At 33.8% G+C, this 12,681-nt stretch overlaps 1 non-coding gene across 1 annotated transcript; it reads left to right on the forward strand.

Moving 5' to 3' along the window:
* Positions 1 to 4,356: 4,356 nt before the first annotated feature.
* Positions 4,357 to 4,463, forward strand: LOC122102506. Its single transcript, XR_006146516.1, has one exon. It is a non-coding gene; the product is annotated as a U6 spliceosomal RNA (small nuclear RNA).
* The last annotated feature ends 8,218 nt before the right edge of the window (positions 4,464 to 12,681 follow it).

The following is a 12,681-nucleotide window of genomic DNA, read 5'->3' on the forward strand; positions in this document are numbered from 1 at the left end:
TTATGAGGTTTAAAAAAGTGAACAAGCAAATTTTCTTAAAATATGAGCCAATAATCTAGAATTATTCAAATACAAGGGAAAAACAGAAGTGTATCTTAGTGTTGATATAGTAGGAAACAGAGTTATATAGCTTCAGATAAATTGTGATTATTTATAATGAAGTCAGAGTAATACAAATTTGAAACATGCTCCCAAAATGAGCAGATTGCTCACCACTACATAAATTTCAAAACCAGTAATTTACATTCTCTCACCTGAAAAGAAGGAAAAAAAGCCCCAAATAAATATGACCTGTAAGAAAAGGAAATTAACTCTCCGGAAATTGTTGCAAAAGGTCCTTCTTTAAGTTCCTCTTTTGTTAGACTATTACATAATTCATTTTAACGCATAATTATTACAGTTCAGTTTAGATAAAAAGTAGAAATAATTTTCCCTAGTAGAAAGAATGTTGTGATAAAAATTTTGGTTTTAATATGATTTGATATTTTAGGTTTTAATTTTTAATAATGACCTCTGAGAGATCACAGTGTCTATACATTTTAGTCTATTACTAGCCTAAATCACTTTATTTTCTTTTATAGAGTTAATCTGAGGAGTAAATAATAGAATATATTAATAAAATTCTATGTGAATTGTGTACTAGTGACTTAAGCATATACTGCTGGCTGAAGGATGAGATCTGAGGACCAGGGGTTCAAATCTAGTGCAGGCCAGAATTTCTGTGAGATTCTTATCTCCAACAAACTACCAAAAAGCCAGAAGTGGAGCTATGACTAAAATAGTAGAGCATCGAGCACAAAAGGTCAGAGACAGTGCTAAGGGCCTCAGTTAAAGCTCCAGGAATAGTATATTTAAAAAAAAAAGAATGAGAGTCCTTTATAAATCAAAAAGTAAAAGTTATGCATTACTAAATACTATATCATAGCAAAACATACAAAAGAATAGCAGAGCACAGTGATTCAAGTTGTAACCTTAGTTACTGGGGTAGTGGAGATCCAAAATCTCAGTTGGAAATGAGCCCAAGCAAAAAGTTCAAGATACTCCACCTCAGCCAGTGGCTTGGAAAAGTCATCTCTAAAAACAAGATCAAGCCCAGGATGGTCTAGACATGAAGAGAAATGCTAACTTGTTAATAAACAGGGAAAGGTGGGCTAGAAGTGTGGCTCAAGTGATATAGTGTCTGCCTAGAAAGCACAAGGCTCTGACTTCAATCTCCAGTACTATTACTAAAAAATAAAAAATAGAAGCGGGGGCTGGGAGGGATTGGAAGGGATGGGAAAGGAAACAAAGGAGGAGGCAACAATGCTTGAAAGGAAATGTACCCATTATCTTGCCCATGTAATTGTAACCCCTCTGTACAGTATTTTCACAATTAAAAAAAAAGAAGAAGAAAATAATTTTTGAAAAGCCCAGCACCAGTGGCTCATAACTGTAATCCTACGTACTCAAGATGCTGAGATTGTAAGATAGCAGTTCAAAGCCAGTCAGAGATAAGAAATTCTGTAATACTTTTTATCTCTAATTAACCACCATAAAACCCAAGTGGTGCTCTGGCTCAAAGTAGTAGGACACTAGCCTTGGTGAAAAAGCTCAGGGATGGTGACCAGGTCCTGAGTTAAATCCCCACTACTGACAAAAATATAAAAATGAATACATAAAAAATAAAGACAAATGTAAATCTAAAATACTGGTTATGCTACTTACTCTGAGTTAATCAATATGCAATATAGACACATTAAAACATCACAGTATATTTCACAGATATGTTTAAATTTGTATATGTCAAAAATTGAAACAAATATAAAATAAAAACAATATTGGAAAAATAATTTTAATTATAAAAACATTGGTCTTCAGTTGTTCAGGTTTAGTATACTGTATCAAATCATTACAAACATAGTTGATTGATCTTCAATTTCAATCTTACCTTCTGGACTTACCTATAATACTAAGTATCTGGTATCTATTGGCCTTATTACATAACCAATTAACTTCAAGTGTCTGTGGAGATTTGGTTACATTGACAGCAAATAATCTTTACACCAAAACTGCTTTACAGAGTATTAGGCCACAAATATCAATCTCTCTTTTTCAGTCTCTTTACCCCAGTACAAGAAAAACATCTTTCCATGCCAGGCATCTGTGGCTCACACCTGTAATCCTAGCTATTCAGGAGGCTGAGATCTGAGAATCAAGGCTCAAAGCCAGCCTAGACAGGAAACTCTGTGAGATTCTTATCACCCATAAAACACTCAGAAATCTGGAAGTGGCACTGTGGCTCATGTGGTAGAGTGCTAGCCTTGAGCTGAAGAGCTGAAGGACAGACCTGACGAACTCTGAGCCTAGGCCCAGAGTTCAAGCCTTATGACCAACATATATTTCCAAAGACAATGGTTAATTTTTGGACTTTATCAGTTCACAAATTATCAGCAACATATAATCCTTTGTTTCTTTTTGAAACTCTTTTCACTTGGAAATACTAGGATTTAAATTCAGGGCCTTGTACTTGCTGGACTGATGGTCTATCACTTGAGCCATACTTCCAGTCCTGTTTTTGCTGTTTATTTATTTTTGTTCTTGTTCAGATAGAGTCTCTCAAATTTTTTCTATCTGTAATGGCCTTGATCTACTATCCTTCTACTTTCAGCCTCCTAAGTGTGAGACACCTATTGAAATAATTTATGCATGCGTATGTGTGTGTGTGTGTGTGTGTGTGTGTGTGTGTGCACGAGTGCACGCACACGTGTGTCTACCGAGATTTGAGTTCAAGGAATTATAGTTTCTTCCTTAGCTTTTTGATCAAGACTAGCACTCAGTCAACTTCATCTCCACTTTTGGCTATTTGATTAATAGAAGATGACAGCCTCTTTTGGCTTGCAATGTTAATCCTTACATCTTACCCTCCTGAGTAGCTAGGAATATAGCCATGAGCCACCAGAGTCAACTGAATTGTTTTATTTTACTATTTTCACTGTGCAAATCTTTTTGTTTCTAATTTTACTCAACTTTCTAAATTTCAATTATTACTATATTATATTAAATTTGATGAAACTTTTAACTTTATAGTTCAAAATTGTTGAATATCAACAGTTCCATAGTATGTAACAAATCTTATCCTGTAGTGGTTCTGAACTGCCCAAAACTTACAGGATGCAATTTGTTTCTTGGTCTTATGATTCAGCCAATTGTAAGAAAAAAAAAACCTCAATTTTTCCATTTTATTGTATTTTACCTAGGACTCTTTGTTGGACTTCGGTAGAATGCTTGCTGCTTAGTCATTTATTGTAGTTATTAGTAACTGTACTCTGAGTCAGAAAATCACGAAGCTCTTAACAGATTTTGACTAAAGCCACAGAAAATAGATTACACTAAATGAAAATAAGATTACATCTGTCTAATTTTTGTTTTATTTGTCTTAGGTTGCTAAGTAATGTGATTTCTAAAATTAGTTTGCCCTATAATCATGAGAATAAGAGAATAGTAACAACTCATGCCTTTATAAATGGTATACAGTAAAAAATAATTTAAACTTAAAAAAAAAACTTATATTGATAATTATTCCTATCAGAAGACCCTACAAACCAATCCCAAACCAGAAACTTACCCTTATGTTAAAAGTTAAATTCACAAATTATTTCAAACAGGAGGAAATTATACTGAAACTTTAATTTGGAATACACATTTATTACTTGTTATAATTTATTACTCATTATAATTGGGAATTATATACCATTAATTCCCCCCAAATATTCTAATTTTCTCCAAATACTATAAATATATTCATTACATTAATATAATTTTATTTGTGGTTTTCCTTAAACACTTATGGGTTTTTAAAATGTGAGGAAGAATTCAATTCCCTTATAACACTTATACTTTTTATTCTCTGCTATACTAATTCTAAGAAGCTATTTTAAATGAAAATATACCTTTATATTTATTATCTACCAAATTATTAGAGAACCTAAAGATTATCTTCATAAGAATAATATATTTAATATTTAGTAAATATTATTTAACATAAAAAGATGTTTTATTTAATATCAGTAGGATTAAAGTTGATGTCCTTAATACTTTCATCTAGAACATAAATAAAGAGAAAGCAGGATTATTAAAATGCATAGAATGAGAAATTTTTTTTTACAACTAATTGAAACTTTTCTTAAGAATGCTTAAACAGCAAAGTTGCAGGATGAAATGTCTAGAGATTGATTTTATAGTGGATCACACTTATTAGCTCTATTTCCATCTGTCTATTTCCAATTCTGCCGCTCTCAACATGATGTTAAATCCCCAAGGTTTACAACATGGTGTTAGCAGTAAGAGGCATTGCTTCTTCACAGAAAAACATCCACAGTGTTTGCTTTGGCAGCACATATACTAAAATTGGAACAATACAGAGAAGATTAGCATGGCCCCTCTACAAGGATGACAAGCAAATTCGTGAAGCGTTCCATATTTTTAAACATACAAACAAACTCAGAGTGAAGGGTTGGAAAAGGATCTACCAATCAAATGCCCCCCGTAAGAAAGCAGGTGTAGCTATCCTGATATTTGACAAAATAAACTTTTCATTAAAATCAGTACAGAAAGACAAGGACGGACACTACATATTAATACAGGGAACAATCCAAGAGGAGGATATTACCATCATCAATTTATATGCCCCAAATATTGGTGCACCCAGATATGTTAAACAAATGCTCTCAAACTTACAGAATAAAATAGATCCCAATACGATAATACTAGGAGACTTTAACACACCACTCTCACCAAAGGACAGGTCTACCAACCAGAGGATTGGCAAAGAAGCTACCGAATTAAGTGAGGCCACACTTCAAGCGGAATTAACTGACATCTACCGAGTACTTCACCCTAAAACAACACAGTACACATTCTTCTCAGCAGCTCATGGAACTTTCTCCAAAATAGACCATAACATAGTCCATGCAAGGAACTTAAGCAAATACAAAGGGATCAACATAATCCTCTGTATCCTATCTGACCACAGTGGAATCAAGCTAGTTCTCAATAACAAAGCATACCGCAGAAATTTCTCTAATACATGGAAATTGAACAGCACACTCCTTAGCAATGCCTGGGTAATGGAAGAGACCAGAGAAGAAATAAAACATTTCCTACAACTCAATGAAAATGAAAACACCTCACAAAGAAACTTGTGGGACACAGCAAAAGCAGTCCTGAGGGGCAAATTTATTGCCCTCAGTGCCCACATCAAGAGAATGGAGACAGACCAAGTAAATAATCTTATGTTTCAATTAAAACAGCTAGAAAAACAAGAAAAAATGGAACCTAAAGTTAGTAGATGAAGCCAGATAACCGAATTAAGAACAGAGATTAACCAATTAGAAAATCAGAAAATTATAGCCAAAATAAACCAAACAAAAAGCTGGTTCTTGGAAAAAATAAACACAATTGATGGCCCGTTGGCAAGATTAATTAAAAAAAGAAGAGAGGAAACCCATATTAACAGGATTAGGGATGTCATGGGAAAAATCACAACACGTACCCAAGATATCCAAACAATTCTAACGGACTACTTTCAAAAGTTATACTCTCAAAAAGAAGAAAATCTGGCAGAAATGGATGCATTTTTAGAGAAATACAAGTTGCCCAAACTGAGCAAAGAAGAAGTAAACCAATTAAATAAGCCAATATCCTACAACGAGATACAGGAAGCTATCAAAAGTCTTACAACAAAAAAAAGCTCAGGGCCAGATGGATTCACAGCAGAATTCTATAAGACCTTTAAAGAAGAACTAATACCCATACTCCTCAAGCTTTTCAGAGAAATAGAGAAGGAGGGAGCTATTCCAAACTCATTCTACGAGGCAATATCACACTCATCCCCAAACCAGGCAAAGACCCAACCAAAAAGGAGAATTACAGGCCAATTTCCTTGATGAACACAGATGCAAAGATCCTTAACAAGATTCTAGCTAACAGAATCCAGAAACACATAAAAAAATTATACACTATGACCAGGTTGGCTTCATCCCAGAGACGCAGGGATGGTTTAACATACATAATTCAATAAATGTAATACAACACATCAACAGAGCTAAGGTCAAGAATTACATGATTATCGCCACAGATGCAGAAAAGGCCTTTGATAAAATTCAACATTCATTCATGCTAAAAGCTCTGGAGAAAATAGGAATAGAAGGAACATTTCTAAAAACAATAAAAGCCATTTATGACAGACCAATAGTCAATATTATACTTAATGGGGAAAAGCTACAACCAATTCTCCTAAAATCAGGAACAAGGCAAGGATGCCCACTGTCTCCACTCCTCTTCAATATAGTCCTGGAACCCTTAGCCAGGGCAATAAGGCAAGAAAAAGACATTAAAGGGATCTGTATAGGGAAAGAAGAAGTTAAACTATCCCTTTTTGCAGACGACATGATACTATATCTTCACGATCCCAAAAACTCCATCTCCAAACTCTTAGAAATCATAAATCACTTCGGCAAAGTAGCAGGATACAAAATAAACCCACAAAAATCAGTTGCCTTCCTGTACATTGACAATGTACAAGAAGAGAGAGAAATAAAAGGAGCAACCCCATTCACAATAACCTCCCCAAAAATAAAATATTTAGGAATTAACCTAACCAAAGATGTAAAAGAACTATTTAATGAAAACTATAAAAAGTTAAAGAAAGAAATTGCAGAAGACACCAGGAAATGGAAAGACCTCCCATGTTCTTGGATAGGCCGACTTAATATAGTAAAGGTGGTAATACTTCCAAAATTAATATTAGTAAAGGTGGTAATACTTCCAAAATTAATATACAAATTCAATGCAATTCCTATTAAAATCCCAATGACGTACATCACTGAAATACAGAAAACAGTCCAAAAATTCATATGGAACAACAAAAGACCTAGGATAGCCAAAACAATTCTAGGGGCTAAAGACAATTTGGGAGGGCTATCCATGCCGAACTTCAAACTCTACTACAGAGCTATAATAACAAAGACAGCATGGTACTGGCACAAAAACAGACCCAAAGACCAATGGAACAGAATAGAGGATCCAGAAATAAATCCACAGGCCTACAGCCAGCTGATATTGGACAAAGGAGCCAAAGACATACAATGGAAGAAACACAGCCTCTTCAACCACTGGTGCTGGGAAAACTGGGCAGCCACATGCAGAAAACTAAAAGTGGACCCCAGCCTATCACCATGCACCAACATCAACTCAAAATGGATTAAAGACCTTAACATTAAACCTGAATCTCTGAAACTACTGCAGGACAGAGTAGGAGACACACTTGAACTAATAGGCACAGGAAAGAACTTCCTGAACAGAGTCCCAGGGTCACAACAAATTGGAGAGAGACTCGACAAATGGGACTAACTTAAAATAAAAAGCTTCTGCACAGCTAAATCTACTGCAACCAAGCTAGAAAGACAACCAGCTAACTGGGAAAAATATTTACCAGCAATATATCAGACAAGGGGTTAACATCCTGTATATACAGGGAACTCAAGAAACTAATCCCTCCCAAACCTACCAAAGCAATTACTAAATGGGCAAGGGAACTAAAGAGGGACTTCTCAAATGAAGAAATAAAAATGGCAAAGAAACACATGAGGAAATGTTCATCATCTCTGGTGGTGAAGGAAATGCAAATAAAGACAACCCTGAGATACCACCTTACCCCAGTCAGAATGTCCCACATCCACAAATCAGCCAACGACAAATGCTGGAGGGGATGTGGAGAAAGAGGAACCCTATTACACTGCTGGTTGGAATGTACACTTATACAATCACCTTGGAAAGCAGTCTGGAGGGTCCTTAGAAAGCTAAAGATTGACCTCCCTTACGACCCAGTCATACCACTTCTAGGCATCTAACCTGAACAACAGGAACCAATATACAAAGACACGTGCACCTCCATGTTTATTGTAGCACTGTTCACAATAGCTAGGATATGGAAACAACCTAGATGCTCCACCACAGATGAATGGATCCAAAAATTGTGGTATCTATACACAATGGAATATTATGCAGCCATTAGAAATGACAAAATAATGGCATTTGCAGGGAAATGGATGGAGCTAGAACGAATCATGCTGAGCGATGTAAGCTAAGAGCAAAGAGACAAACGGTACATGGTCTCCCTGATAAGTGGATGCTAAATCCAAAATGTTAGGTGAAAACGACAAAACTAACACGACTTAAGAAACAAAGAACTCCCACTCATCTGGTCAAACCACTACTAAATATCCCCATGCTGCTGATCACATGTATGGTGTATAACATGTATACACTGTTATATGTTATAGACTGTGATAGACAAATTGCTCCAGGAAAGTTAGAATGAACTTGTGACTTTAAATGAGCATCATTATTCTACAATACTGTGAAATTCAGGAAATTATGTAATTACTTATTACAATCAAAAAAAAAAAAAAACAACCTCGGAGAAGGTAGGGAGAGAAGGGATGGTAGGGGGAAAGCAATGGAGGGGGTAACAATGCTCAATAGGAAGTGTACTCATTGCCTTACTCATGTAACTGTAACCCTCTGTATAGTATCTTTACAATAAAAAAAATAATATAAAAGGTGAAAAGGGCAATTTCCTTTTTTTTTTCTTCATGAAAGTAAGCCTTTATCAAACATAAGAGGATAATGTTTTTGGTTATTTAATTGAACAGAGTTGAAAAAATAGATGCTATTCATTGATATCTATGGAAGAAATTCTTTGATTATTATTTTTGTGCTGACCAAAGTTTTGAACACAAGGGCCTCTAGATCTGGTTAGGCTTGCTCACTCATACCTGGTACTATACCACTTGATCTATGCCTCCAGTCCAGCATTTTTGTCAATTAATTGATGGAGTTTTGTGAACTTTATTGCCCAGGTGTCTTCCATCCATGATCCTCCATGCCTTAGCCCCGTGAATAGCTAGGGTTATATATATGAGCCACATATGCCTAGTTCTGATTTGATTATCTTAACTAACCAAGATTATGTGATTATCTTGACTAACTGTACACCCTCTGTACCTAGACATTGTCAAAAGAATCAGGAACATGGCAATTGCTTGAGAGAGCAACTTTGGAGGCCTAGTCAACTGCATTCTATTCTAAATATAAAATGTTACTGCAGTTGTCCAAATATATTAATAAATAGCCATCATTAGACAATGTACAGGGAGCAAGGAGTGGAAGCAGTTGTACTTGAAGGGCATCACAATGAATAAAGGATTAATTGAATAATTTTCAACTTCTGATTTTCATTTCAAGATGAGTAAAAAAAATATTTTACACAACTTAGAAATCTGTAGGCCTTCTGCATTATCTTTTGAATTAACAGAAACTTTGCTATCACATCTTTATGTATAATAAGTAAACTTATAAAGTGGCAACTTATAAAGTGCCATATCATATTATTTAAGTGTGCTACTGATAGGGTTTTGAAATAACAGATGTCTATCATATTGATCTCTTTTATAAGGAAAAGATCATGCACAGATATGGGCAACGTTTAATAAAGATCCAGCCATAATTTCAAAAGGAAAATCTGTGCAAAACACTGACTACTCTTTCCTATGGACCTTCATGTCTAGAGATTTCTCAAGGTAAGTTCTCCTGTTCAATTGAGATTTTTTTGTAAGGCAAGTCATGGATCCGTAAGGGTAATGAATTTTCTCATAGGAGATCTTTATACAGGAAGGTATAAATTATGCAAAAATGTGGGTCACTTCTAAATCTTCTAAATGTGATGCCTGTGATTTAACAGATGGAAAATATCCTAAACTACAAAGTTATTTCCAGAAAATGAATGTATATTGAAAAAGAGAGTATTGGGGAATTTAGCCAGCTTAAGATTTTCTGATTGAACATTTAGTTACAAAGTATGAAAGATTTAAGTGGGATTTTCAGTGATAAAAATGATATTGGGATACAAATCAAGGTGAGACAGGTCTATACATGAAGGAATAATTTTGACATGGGCCTGTTCAGGAATCCCACGGAAAACTGAATTTTAGGAAAATTGGTAGGAAAAATAGGTTTGAACAAAACTTTTATGAATTTCCTGAGCATCCTTATCCTCATTAAAGGCCTCCCTGATGTAGTAAGAGTTTGAACTACAGAAGAGTTAGAGGAACAAGTGGGAAGGTAAATGATATGGACTTTGCACAAGGCCATTTACATTAAAAATGCTCATGTTTTTCCTCTAGATGTCAATCTCCTCACTTATAAAAATAGAAAAAGAATACAATTACCTTATTGAGTTGCCAGGATTAAGTGAGTTTTAAGACACGGAGCACTTAAGAGAGTGTCTATAAGTTAATTCAGGCTCAAAAACTGTATTTGGTATTTTTTCTGTCCCTTAAACATAAATATGAGTATATTTGAAATTGATTACCTTTGAAACATACAGTTTAACATTTGGATAAAATACACTGCTATGTAGGTCTTTTATTACCATTGTTGATTTAACCCAAAGTAGTTCTTAACATTGTCATTATGAGATAGTTTCTTTATTCAAAATTAATGAGTACATTATATCTGTACATCTTTTAAAATTTATCAATTTTTCAAAGAAAAGACAACTATTAAAAGAGGGCTCATTGTGTTTTAAACACAGTACATTATTTTTTCCAGACAATACAATAATGTCAGCAATCAGGATTATGTAAGTGGAAAAGTGTACAATCATCTTAGTTCAATGGTCTCACTGAGGGTCATGCGTTAACAATTTTATGAGCAACCATACAACAAAAAATGGATTTAAAATATTACCTGACAACAGTCAATTGAATTTTCTTTAGAAGGTAGTTCTGATGGTTTTTTTGATGGTTCCACATAAGAAAAGGCTGTTGTATATTTTCTTGACATCTAAACTTTCATGGTAGACAAGGCAAACACACCTTGTATTACACACTTGTAACAATTCAGTCTGTTCCAAAACTGAGGTGTTTTTTTAAAATAAACAACATGAATAGCATTGTAAGTAATTATGAGTTGATAAAATGACATTGCAAGTCATGTAAACATGTATTAACTAGAAATGCATACTCCAATACGTGATGAGAAAAAAATAAAATCATAAAAGCATAGCAAGAATTATTATCAGTGACATCACTTATTTCTGTGAATATTCAGTTTTGGGGGTAATTGGAGAGGTAAATATGTCATACATTGCTATTTGTAGATGGTTTAATTTTTATAATTATTTGTGTTGCCATTGGTATCCCATTTTATTAATTAAACAATTGAGACCAAGGTTTCAGGTCTCTATGAACTTAACATTGATGTCCAATTAAATACACTTTATACTACTGAAGTTATAATGTGTAGACTTTGTGTCAGATCTATTGTAAGTGCTTGACTTAATAAAATTTGTAAGATATATCTCCGAATTGCCATGCATGATTTTCTAGTGCTATGGTTTATAATTGACTTTTTAATATGCCTCTAAGAAATTGTTATACTTTAAAACATATGGGAAAGGTGTTTTATTGGCTAGGAAATTCAAGTGACTTTTTAACTTTATTTTAAAATTATGTTTTAAAAGCTTTATAAGTTATTAAACAAGGTGTGGTGGCACAGGCCTATTATACCAGTTTAAAAGAGTTGGAGGCAAGAAGATTGAGAGTTTGAGGCCATTTGGGCAACATAATGATATTGTATCTTAAAAAGTAAAGAAATTTTTATAAATTGAAACTTGGATTTTGGGGAAATCACAAATTTGAAATTACAGTAAACTACATGCATTACATTGAATAAGGGTTAGGTAAATTTATAAATATTTATAAATAATGCACTTACTTTATGCATAAATAATTCTTGTCATTCTTCTTCCATTCGATGATGATGATGATGATGATGAAGATGAAGATGACAGTAAAATAGGCCCTAGGGAAAAAGGAATTATCTCTGGCATCAAGTTTAATATTAGCTGAAGTCCTTCGTGTTTGTTCCATAACATAATGGAAGTCTGTTCTCCACTGACATAAAGAGAGGACATTTGTATTTTAGTTATCCTAATACCAGCTTTAAGAAGCTCGCATTAGTCTATATCGTTATCTCTTACAAGTAAAAAGCCTTATTTCCTTCCCTCATGTTAAATACTATAATAAATATTGCAAACAGATAAATCATACAGACTGAGAAAGCATATTAGAAGTTTACCACAAAATTGTTTTAGAAGGCGTTAGGATCCACTTCATGTACATGCTTCTGAAATATAATATGATATTAGGATATGAGTACAATTGATTAAATTAATAGCCCATTCTAAGAAGATAACAATTGGAAAACCAATAGTCACAGTGGTTGAATATAGCATACAGAAATTAGAGTTGTATCAGCTTAATTTGAAGACTCATGAGATCATATTCTATGCAGCATAAAGAAAATAAATTCATATATATATTAAGTATGTTATATATACTTTTGTTATTCTCTCAGGATATTATTATACTAGCTCTATCTTGTGGTCATATACAAATATTACATTTAGTTAATAAATATAAATTAAGAAACATGCTCTAATTGACAATTTGTTTCTGTTCACTTTTTGTAAGCAGAATAGCAAACTAAATATACTGAATTTTCATAACATGAATTCATTCACTTTAATACCGTTTTGAAAATCTCTTACTAATTATGGTACAAGTTCTCAATATACAA

Source organism: Dipodomys spectabilis, unplaced genomic scaffold (genome assembly GCF_019054845.1).
Source record: "Dipodomys spectabilis isolate Male_0828 unplaced genomic scaffold, ASM1905484v1 ptg000783l, whole genome shotgun sequence".
NCBI lineage: Eukaryota > Metazoa > Chordata > Mammalia > Rodentia > Heteromyidae > Dipodomys > Dipodomys spectabilis.